The following is a 10,269-nucleotide window of genomic DNA, read 5'->3' as shown; positions in this document are numbered from 1 at the left end:
ACTTACTACACACACACACACACACACACACACACAATGAGGAGTGTGACTTACTGCACACACACACACACACACACACACACAATGAGGAGTGTGACTTACTGCACACACACACACACACACACACACACACACACACACAGTGCTGAGAATGACTTACTGCTGAGAAGGATGACTAATTGAATCGGTTACTTCAAGGTTTTGTACATATTATTTGCCCCGGCGAAACTAGTTTTTCAGAAGGAGAGAGAGAGAGAGAGAGAGAGAGAGAGAGAGAGAGAGAGACAGAGAGACAGAGAGAGAGGGAGAGAGAGGCAAAGGCAGAACTTACCATGAGAGCGATCGATAAGCGAGGTGAACCACAAACCCCGGACTTAAGCACAAAAATATGACCCCAAATTCCATGAAAAGAAAGAAAAAAAAAGTTTTTCTTTCCACTCCATAATAACCCACAGAGACTGTCCAGAATGAGTCAACGGTCATTAACTTACCTAACCACATCGTTACGTGAGGCATATCATCGAAGTGCATTAGTCTTCCTGGGCCTCCCAGGTTTCTACATAAGCCCGAGTTCAAAACAGCAGCAGCCTTACTCCGTGGCTGCTTTAGAAAACGAGGTGGATCGACCACCCTCTGAGCAGGAACTATTTTAAATCGGTTTTCAGATGCGTTTACGTGTCTGTCAGTTCTGCTTTTTATGGCCACTGATGAATCCTGTAAGCTGATGAGAGGAAAGCGTGGTAGCGTTGTGCTCATAACTACAAAGGAAGAGGAATGCTATGATCTACAGTCTGTTACTTGCAACTAGTAAACAGATAGATGAATAAAATGCTGACCAAAAGGATTGCTCTCGTAATGGAGTCATGACATTGGTGTGTGTGTGTGTGTGTGTGTGTGTGTGTGTGGCAGCCTTCTGGACCACACTGACAGGGTTCCACACACTGAGGCAACAGGAGGTCACTGGCTGCACTCATATCCATACACTTTGGCCCCTTCCAGGTTCGACTATTCACCTTACATCTTTCTACATTCCTACTTTTCCTCCCTCACTATCAGCTAATCCATTCTTTCTCCCTCATTCTGTCTCCTTCTCCTGGTATTTCCTGTCTCCCATCTCTCCATCCCTGCAGTGTTTTCCCTTTCCACGTGAGGTAACAAACCTCCCTTCCTCTCTCTTCTGACATCTTTTCCTCCTCCACCCTCCCACAATTTCATCCCTCTCTTCCATAACCCCGTCACCAACACATGGTATACCCCCTCTTCCATAACCCCGTCGCCATCACATGGTATACCCCCATTTCCATAACCCAGTCACCATCACAAGGCATACCCCCTCTTCCATAACCCAGTCACCATCACATGGTATACCCCTCTTCCATAACCCCGTCACCATCACATCGCGTCCCCCCTTCACCATACATCCTAACCATTTCCTGGTACGCCCTCCACCATATCCTGTCATCATCACAAGGTAGTCACATCTGTATCTCGAGGACATCAAACCAATATCTTCCCGGAGTCTGAAATGAGAGGGTTTTACTCACACTCAGTCGCCAGTCTTACTAACCTGAGAGACACATCTGTTAACCCCCCCTTGAAAGACGAAGTTTCTCTTCTTGATCAAAACTCAATAGAAACCAGTGGATGATAATCTTCTGATCAAATTCATGGGTTCCTGGGGATGCATTGTGACGAATCTCCACACAGAACAAGAACGTAGATGCAGACCGATATATAAAAAAAACTAAAATCACTAAGTTCAGTGACTAACCAGTTTTGAAATCCGGCTCTTGTTTTTCCAGTTTATCGTTTGCTCCATGAGGAACTAATACACACACACACACACACACACACACGCACACACACACACACACACACACACACACACACACACACATATATACTGGATATACCCATATGTTCATCAGTGAGTATGGAAAGATTTCGTTGTCTCTTTTCATTATAAGCTAAACAACATGCACTACACACTACGGATGAACGCATGGACAAATATGAGCACTACGTTGTAAACAATATGTATATGTTGGCATGGACCCTTTCTAATATGAACATCAAACTTAGTAATCATATTCCAATGAGCTACTGTATGTGATCTCGCTGGCTGAATGACGCAATTTTTGAGTTGAGGTGTTGTCTAAAGCGCCTTTGGCCACACCTGCGTAGATTAGAACTACACCACGCAACTACATACGCAAAAAGTCAAGAAGTTTTGGTACGTTTTGAGAAGATGCGTCATAAACGACAGAAGAAGAGAGGTATTGAGATTCTAAACTCGTAGAATACTCAAACGAGTTGCTATTGATCAATCCTGATGGTGACATATACCATGGTTGGTGTCTTGGCTTCCCCTTGCACGTGGAAGCAAAGTGATCAGCCTGGCTAGTGTTGCAGCCATGGACGATGTGGCTAGTGAGAAACATGGCACACCTGCCCTACGAGGCGAGTGTCGCAACTGTGGATGGTGTTACTGATGTGTGGCCAAGGAATGGGCATAACTACCTCATTAAGCGTTAACTACAACCATTACGTCCTTGGCTTTGTTTCTGAGAAAAAAAGTTCAGGATATGAATGCCATATCCTGGTGTCCACGTGTATCCAACCATGGCCACTTCTCAGACTCTGGCCTTAAATACTAGTTTTAACATCTTTCACGGGTCTTTTTTTTTCTAGCCTCGTGTAAGCCCTGGGCGTTCCACGGGAGCTGCTTATTCCAGCTATGTTTTGCTGGAACGCCCACACAGTATGTCTCGAACTCCCGTCTATCTTGCGGTGATGAAATGCTAAACCTCTTAGATGTGAAAGTGGGGCCAGTTCCAGGGGTCTTATGGCACTATCCAATCGCCTTAGTCTCTCTTAGTGAGACTTGATTCCATAAATGCGATCGATGGTCAACATCACATTATGGCTCAAGAGGATCAATATTATAATCCAGATGATTAAACGTTTCCTTAAGATTGTGGTACCAACACAGATATAACTGTGTCAGTCCCACTGAAATTATGATCAGCTCTAAGACTCATGTCCTGAAAGATCAGAATATGGTGAAATGCAAAGACGAATAAAATTGACGAAAGTTCATAAGCCAGATGTTACTTGGATAACTTCACTAACTTGCCAACGTTTTGATATAAGCTTTTAAGTGATCAATAATCTTGTTAGATATATATATATATATTTTCATCAAAATGGTATTTGCTCAAGTATACACGCAAGAATTATTGACCTCAAAGCTTTAGAATTGATCGAAGCCTATTTGAAAGGCGTGTCAAAGAAAGGCATTGCTCGTCTCATTCTTTCGTGGAACTTGACCTGGTTGTATAGCCATGACTTCCGTATGACACGCCATTCAAAGGTCAAGGACGTAGGCGAGAGATGTATGTGTGTGTGTGTGTGTGTGTGTGTGTGTGTGTTGTGAATGTGGGTATATAATGTCCCTTTTACCCTTGCCTGCCCCCCTGGCGCTGCCCTCCCTTGCAAGGTCCATCACCGAATGACACGAACGGACCAGGACAGACGCACAGGTGGTATTTGACATTATGAAAAGACTCGACACAGAGAAATCTCGACCCTTAAGAAGAAAGATACCCAGCACACCGGCCTTCAGGGGAACTTGTCTGAGATGTGTGACTTTAAATCGTCCTTGCTTGTACCCCTGGAGGATGGCGTCAGGCCACACTGTCCTCGCTCACATCCCTGGAAGGCAAAGCCAGGCCACACTGTCCTCGTTTACTGCACCTCGAGGACAACACTAGGTCACAATGTCTTTGCTTACTGCACCTCGAGGACAACACCAGGTCATACTGTCCTCGCTTAATTCCCTCGAGGACAACACCAGGTCACACTGTCCTCGCTTACTGCCCTCGAGGACAACACCAGGTCATACTATTCTCACTGAACTCTCTCGAGGACAAACGCCAGGTCACACTCTCCTCGCTTGCATTGTTCGAGGACAACGCCAGGCCACACACTGTCCTCGCTGGACTCCCTCGAGGCCAACGCCAGGCATATGACGTAAATGACAGTTAACCTTACCACAAACCCAAGGCTTATGTCGCAGCATCTTATCGTAGCCTCGACAGTGTGAAGACTCCCAGGACCATTTACCCGAAGCTACTGTTTACTTCTCATATAAGGAACAGCTAATACGATGGGCACTGTAGGCCTCCGTGGTGAAGTGGCTAGCCTGGCTGACCATGGCATTTTTCGCGGGATGCCCAGAGGCGACCGAACACCAGAGTTCGAATCCTGGTTGCGGCAGTCGGTACATAGTCAACCCAGCCGCTCATCTTTCCCTGGGGTTGGTTAATAGAATGAGTACCTGGCTTAGGTTAGGCTATAGATATACATAGAGCGTGAATGAGATGGCCCTGATTAGGCCATTTAGGTGAGAGTGGCCAGTGGCATCTTTTCCACAGTACCTCTCAAAACCACTGTCCAGAGGGGCCCTTGAAGCTCAAATATTTCTCGACAACAGACAGAAGAGATTAGACCTGGAACCTCCTAAGCAAAGGGGGTTATTAGGGAAGTCTGTAGCCGAGGGAGACCTTAGCGTGGCCAACAGACTCAGGGAAATGTGTCGGGGGGAGACCCCGTGGTTTTTCAGGTCCAGAGTTTAGCGCTGATCGTGAAACCCGCCTGGGAAGACCAGACCTCGCTGGTCAGTTTGAGGTCGCAGAACCCATGGTGATGGCGGTGGCCCAGCTGGGCGACAGGTAGCTGAGGGGGAATTTCCCCTGTCTTTAGGGAGTACTGGTGGTACGCTACACCAAGGTGGGGGAAATTTCTGTTGCCTCAGGATCATCGAGATTCTCTCTCTCTCTCTCTCTCTCTCTCTCTCTCTCTCTCTCTCTCTCTCTCTCTCTCTCTCTCTCTCTCTCTCTCTCTCGATCACGCTTTCTCTTCCTTCTTACTCTTTTGAGCTTTCTCTTTCTATTTCACTTCTCCTTCAAGCCTTCTTCTTCTTTCGTCTCCTATATCCCTTTTTACGTCTCTCTCTCTCTCTCTCTCTCTCTCTCTCTCTCTCTCTCTCTCTCTCTCTCTCTCTCTCTCTCTCTCTCTCTCTCTTTTAACATTTACATTCATCACATTAGTATATCCACAGTCCAAAAACACGCACACGCACGCGAGCGCACACAGACGCAACGCCAAGAACACAGAATAAAACAGAGTGGCGCATAAGAACTGAAGGTTATAACTGGATGTTAGGCAAGAGGCCAGTTAAGAAAAGTTACACCAATGGCTTCTTTAAAGTCACAAAACAGTTGAGACAGACAACAAGCCAAGAGCAGGAGGATAAAAGGTCAAGTGTATTTGTAAGTTACGAAGATAGTCCGTCAGAATGATGGATAAAGAGATGATTACTTACATGTGTTAACTTCCTTCTATATCGTGTGTAAATAAAGATGAACGTGGGTGAATATTCTTTCTTTTAAACTATTCGCCATTTCCCGCATTAGCGAGGTAGCGTTAAGAACAGAGGACTGGGCCTTTGTGGAATATCCTCACCTGACCCCCCTCTGTTCCTTCTTTTGGAAAACTAAAAAAAAAAACGAGAGGGGAGGCTTTCCAGCCCCCCGCTCCCTCCCCTTTTAGTCGCCTTCTACGAAACGCAGGGAATACGTGGGAAGTATTCTTTCTCCCCTATCCCCAGGGACATATATATATATATATATGTATATATATATATATATGGGAGAAGGGTTACCGCCCACGCATCCCTTGCGTGGCGTAGAAGGCGACTAATATGGGCGACAGCTGCGCCCAGGGGGTAAAAATCCTCCCCTCCTGTGTTACTTTTCAAATGGGAAGGAACAGAGTAAGGAGCCAAGTATGTCTTTTTTTTTTTTTGTTTGTTTCTAAGGGATATTCATCTATTCCGGACGCTACCTTGCTTACGCAAAAAAAAAAAAAAAAAATGGGTGAACACTGTTGAATGAATATATACGTATTCAGGTATACATGTGAGAGAGAGAGAGAGAGAGAGAGAGAGAGAGAGAGAGAGAGAGAGAGAGAGAGAGAGAGAGAGAGAGAGAGAGAGAGAGAGAGTCATTTGCTTTAGGGCGGAAGAGAATATGAATATTATCATTCTGATGAATATCTTAGTGGGATGAGAGAGAGAGAATGAGAGAGAGAGAGAGAGAGAGAGAGAGAGAGAGAGAGAGAGAGAGAGAGAGAGAGAGAGAGAGAGAGAGAGAGAGAGAATGAGACATGATCTTGAGAGGGAGGGAGGAAGGGAGAATAGAGACACACCATCATGAGCGAGAAGGGAGAGGACGAGACACTCCTGAAGAAGGAGAAGTAAGGATCAGACGCACACACAGCCTCCTGCAGGAGGCGAAGAAGAAGAAGAAGAAGAGGAATGCTGTCTTGTAGGAGGAGGAAGACAATCGCAGTAAAAGAGGAAGAGACGTTCTGTAATAAAGAAGAATAAAGAAGAGTACGACATCTTCCACTCACACACACACACACACACACACACACACACACACACACACACACACACAACACACACACACAAACACCAACCCCACAGACGACTGTGCGTGTGTGTGTGTGTGTGTGTGTGTGTGTGTGTGTGTGTGTGTGTGTGTGTGTGTGTGTGAGGAAAAAAACATCACGAATAAGGAAACCAGGAACCATCCTCAAAATAGAGGTGAATGAGGAGGAAAAAAAGAATTGCCACACGATCTCTCGACCCCAACACAACCTTCGTGTTTCACCAAAATCAATCGAGTGAGTCGTCCCCCTTTCAAACACGTCCGTCCTCACACTCCCACAACCTCACACTCTAAACCATATTGGATGACTGTAGTTACGCTGATGGTAATCTGTGGTCAGGTGCTACGGTTTGGTCATGGGGTTTTGGGGGATTTCCGCCTGACAACACCTGACCAGACACCCACCCACCCTGATGCCTATCTACAGGTTGGGGTTCCCCAAGGGAAGTAGAGCGAGCCTGGGTCCTCTGGGAAGGCCGGGTGGGTCGAGCCGCTGGTGGCTACCGGTGCTATGAACATGGTAGAGGAGACAGATGATGAATCACACAGGTTATACGTGAGGGAGGAGAGAGGACATTACATACATACAACAAGAGATGATTATATCTATCATTCTCTTTGACAAAGGCTCATACCCACCAACAGGTTTTCTGTCTCTCCTCGCTGAGTTAAGTATCAAGACCGTCCCTGAGACGAAGAAGCTCTTAAGTAGGTATGTAAGTTCCTCTCACTTAAGGAAGTGGTCGTGAACGTACGAGAAACGTAACACGAAATGATGAGTGTGGTCTGAGTTATGGTCTTTGGTTTATACGTCTGGGAGAGGGGTAGGGAATTTAAGAGAGGGGGATAGGAAGGTATGGGGAAGGGGTAGAGGGTGATGGGTAGGGGGCAAATGGGTAGGAGAAGAGTTAGGGGAAAGGAAAATGGGGTGAGGGGGCTATTCACTGGAATAAAGACATGGCATTAATCAAGGAGTGTGGGTGGAGGAAAGACTGGGCTGTGAGACGTTATGACCAGCTGTTTCTTACGACGAGAGAGTCTGGGATGAGGAGAACCTGCTCTTCACTCCAGCAAGCAAACTGGTTTGGCGAGTACGTGTGCGCGTAGTGATAGTGGCGATCGAGAGATCACGTGATCACGTGGGATCTCAAGCAGTCTGGTGTGTGTGTGTGTGTGTGTGTGTGTGTGTGTGTGTGACCTGAGAACACACTCTCAGCGAACACACACCCTCCTGGACATTCATCCTGAGACACAAACCTGAGACACGCTAGGGACACACACACGGATCTGGGAAGCATCATTGCACAAGTATGAGACTCTCACGTCTCGTTTTTTCTTCTCTCTCTCTCTCTCTCTCTCTCTCTCTCTCTCTCTCTCTCTCTCTCTCTCTCTCTCTCTCTCTCTCTCTCTCTCTCTCTCTCTCTGTGCCCCTGTGGGGGTTTGGTAAAAGCGGTCGACCGGCTCAATTACCCTTCATATACCTGACGTCGGGAAATCCCCACAAAATTCCTGTGAAATCTCAACCCACGATTCATCAAACGAAGCCGAGCGAATTGTATACATCGTGAAACCCTTCTCTTTGTATAGATATTCTAACACTGAGATAGTCTTAATCTCCTTCAAGACAACGGTTTATAGATTGTAAATAATCATCAAGATATCTTGATCAATTAGAGGCAATCAATGTGTTATCGTCATCAAAATGTAGATGAGTGAATTATTACAAGAAATGTACAAACTCACTCACCAAGCATGATCAACGAAGCAAAATATCCTTCACAAAGACGTAGGATTAATACATGACTTCAATACGATGCAAAGGAATTCATGTCTTACCTTGATCTGCAGGGCTCTTGTGGTGGTGGTGGGAAAGATGGCAGAGGGACGACCCCATGTCCTCGCGCACTCCACTCCTTGACCTACAAAGGTCAGTGTTAATTGGCCTGGCCCATACCACAGTCTCTCTATCTCTACCAATCTTCTTGTATGTATCTCCTGTGTGCTCTGGGTTAGCCCCACACCCGACAGCATCATCGGTGTTGTGTGCCGACATCAGAGCACAGCTTAATAGCAATCAGCACACTTGGAATCTCTCCGAGGGGTAAAGTCTCTTTCCTAGAAAGAAAAGAAAAGATAACTATGTTAAGAGCAGAGAATAGAATAATGAAAATGGATTACTTAGTTATCACCTTATGTGTTTCGATTAGACCATTAGATATGACGGTACTTTCAACATTAAGTAGATATGGAGAGGCAAAGGGTTCAATCACCATAACCCCACTCGAACCACAGCCCTGACTACAACCTTTCTTTCGACTGTTATCTTTAGTTGTAACATCACAACACGGCAGAGTGAACTAACACACACCCATTCACCTCCCTCTCCGTACGTAACAGCAGAGTGCAACCAACACTTAAACCCATATGTATGAACGTCTTTTCTGATATCGCTCGTATTCTGCTATGAAGGACATGGGATAAGTCATATCAAATCGTTGAGATAAGAGACCATTTCATATCATAGAACTGTTTTTCAGTCCAGATTTTCAAAGTTTCCTCAGACCACAAGGTAGATGTATCAATAAGCTCACTATTGTAATGTGTGGGAGGTAGATGAAAACATTTAAAACACGTTTCTGTACAGTTATGGTGTTGGATTCTATGTCCCTCAACCACTTCCGATTATACCTTACACCCGATCCGGTCATTTAAACTCCTTGAGCATGACGCTCCGATCCTTGAGTTCAGTGGTATGATCCTCTAGCAGGACGGTACGATCCTTGAGCACGAGAGTACGATCCTTGAGTACGACGGTACGATCCTTAAGCACGACGATACGATTCTTGAACACGACGGTACGACACATGGGTATGGTGAGAGGCCATCGTACGAGAGGATTGTACCGTCGTGCTCAAGGATCGTACCGTCTTGCTCAAGGATCGTACCGTCGTGCACAAGGATCGTATCATCGTGCTCAAGGATCGTACCGTCGTGCTCAAGGATTGTACCGTCGTGCTCAAGGATTGTACCGTCGTGCACAAGGATCATACCGTCGTGCTCAAGGGTCGCACCGTCTTGCTCCAGCACAGCGGTGGAGTTCCTACACACGGTGTCCATCCTACTGATCTTACTCCATCTATATACACACTTTCCTCACATTACGTTCTCTCTTTGCTTTTCCCGCTCCTTAGTCAATTTACGTCAAGCTCTCTCTTGTCAACGAGGTACGACGAAGATGGTGCGAGGGAAAAAAGATGGGCATTTCGAGCCAAAATAAACCCGTGTAGCTGACTGTTTGAGAAGACCGAACTACAAGTCTCAGATGACGAAGCTTTGTACTTGAAGCTTCATGAAGCTTTGTACTTGAAGCTTCATGAAGCTTTGTATTTGAAGCTTCATGAAGCTTTTGGTTGAAGGGTTTTTGTGTATACCACTGAATTGCCCCCAAGAGCGATCTTATCCGCTGACCAATTATCCGGTCTTCTTACCAAGAGACTGAAGAAGTCCGGTTTAATGAAGTGGTTGTGGACTGTGTGGTTGTGAATCATACAGGTGTGTTGTGTGTGTGTGGCTGTTGGGCTGCGTGTTGGGTAAAACTGTGTGGTTGTGAGTTTTCTAAAAGCTGATATGTTGGTTGTTGAGTTTTCTAATGGTGATGTGTGGTTGTAAGGTTTTCTAAAAGATATGTTGGTTGTTGAGTTTTCTAATGGTGACGTGTGGTGAGGTTGTTGAGTTTTCTAATGTGACGTGT

Source organism: Panulirus ornatus, chromosome 25 (assembly GCF_036320965.1).
Source record: "Panulirus ornatus isolate Po-2019 chromosome 25, ASM3632096v1, whole genome shotgun sequence".
Classification (NCBI taxonomy): domain Eukaryota; kingdom Metazoa; phylum Arthropoda; class Malacostraca; order Decapoda; family Palinuridae; genus Panulirus; species Panulirus ornatus.
The sequence above is the reverse complement of the archived record's forward strand: the minus strand, read 5'-3'. Positions refer to the sequence as shown.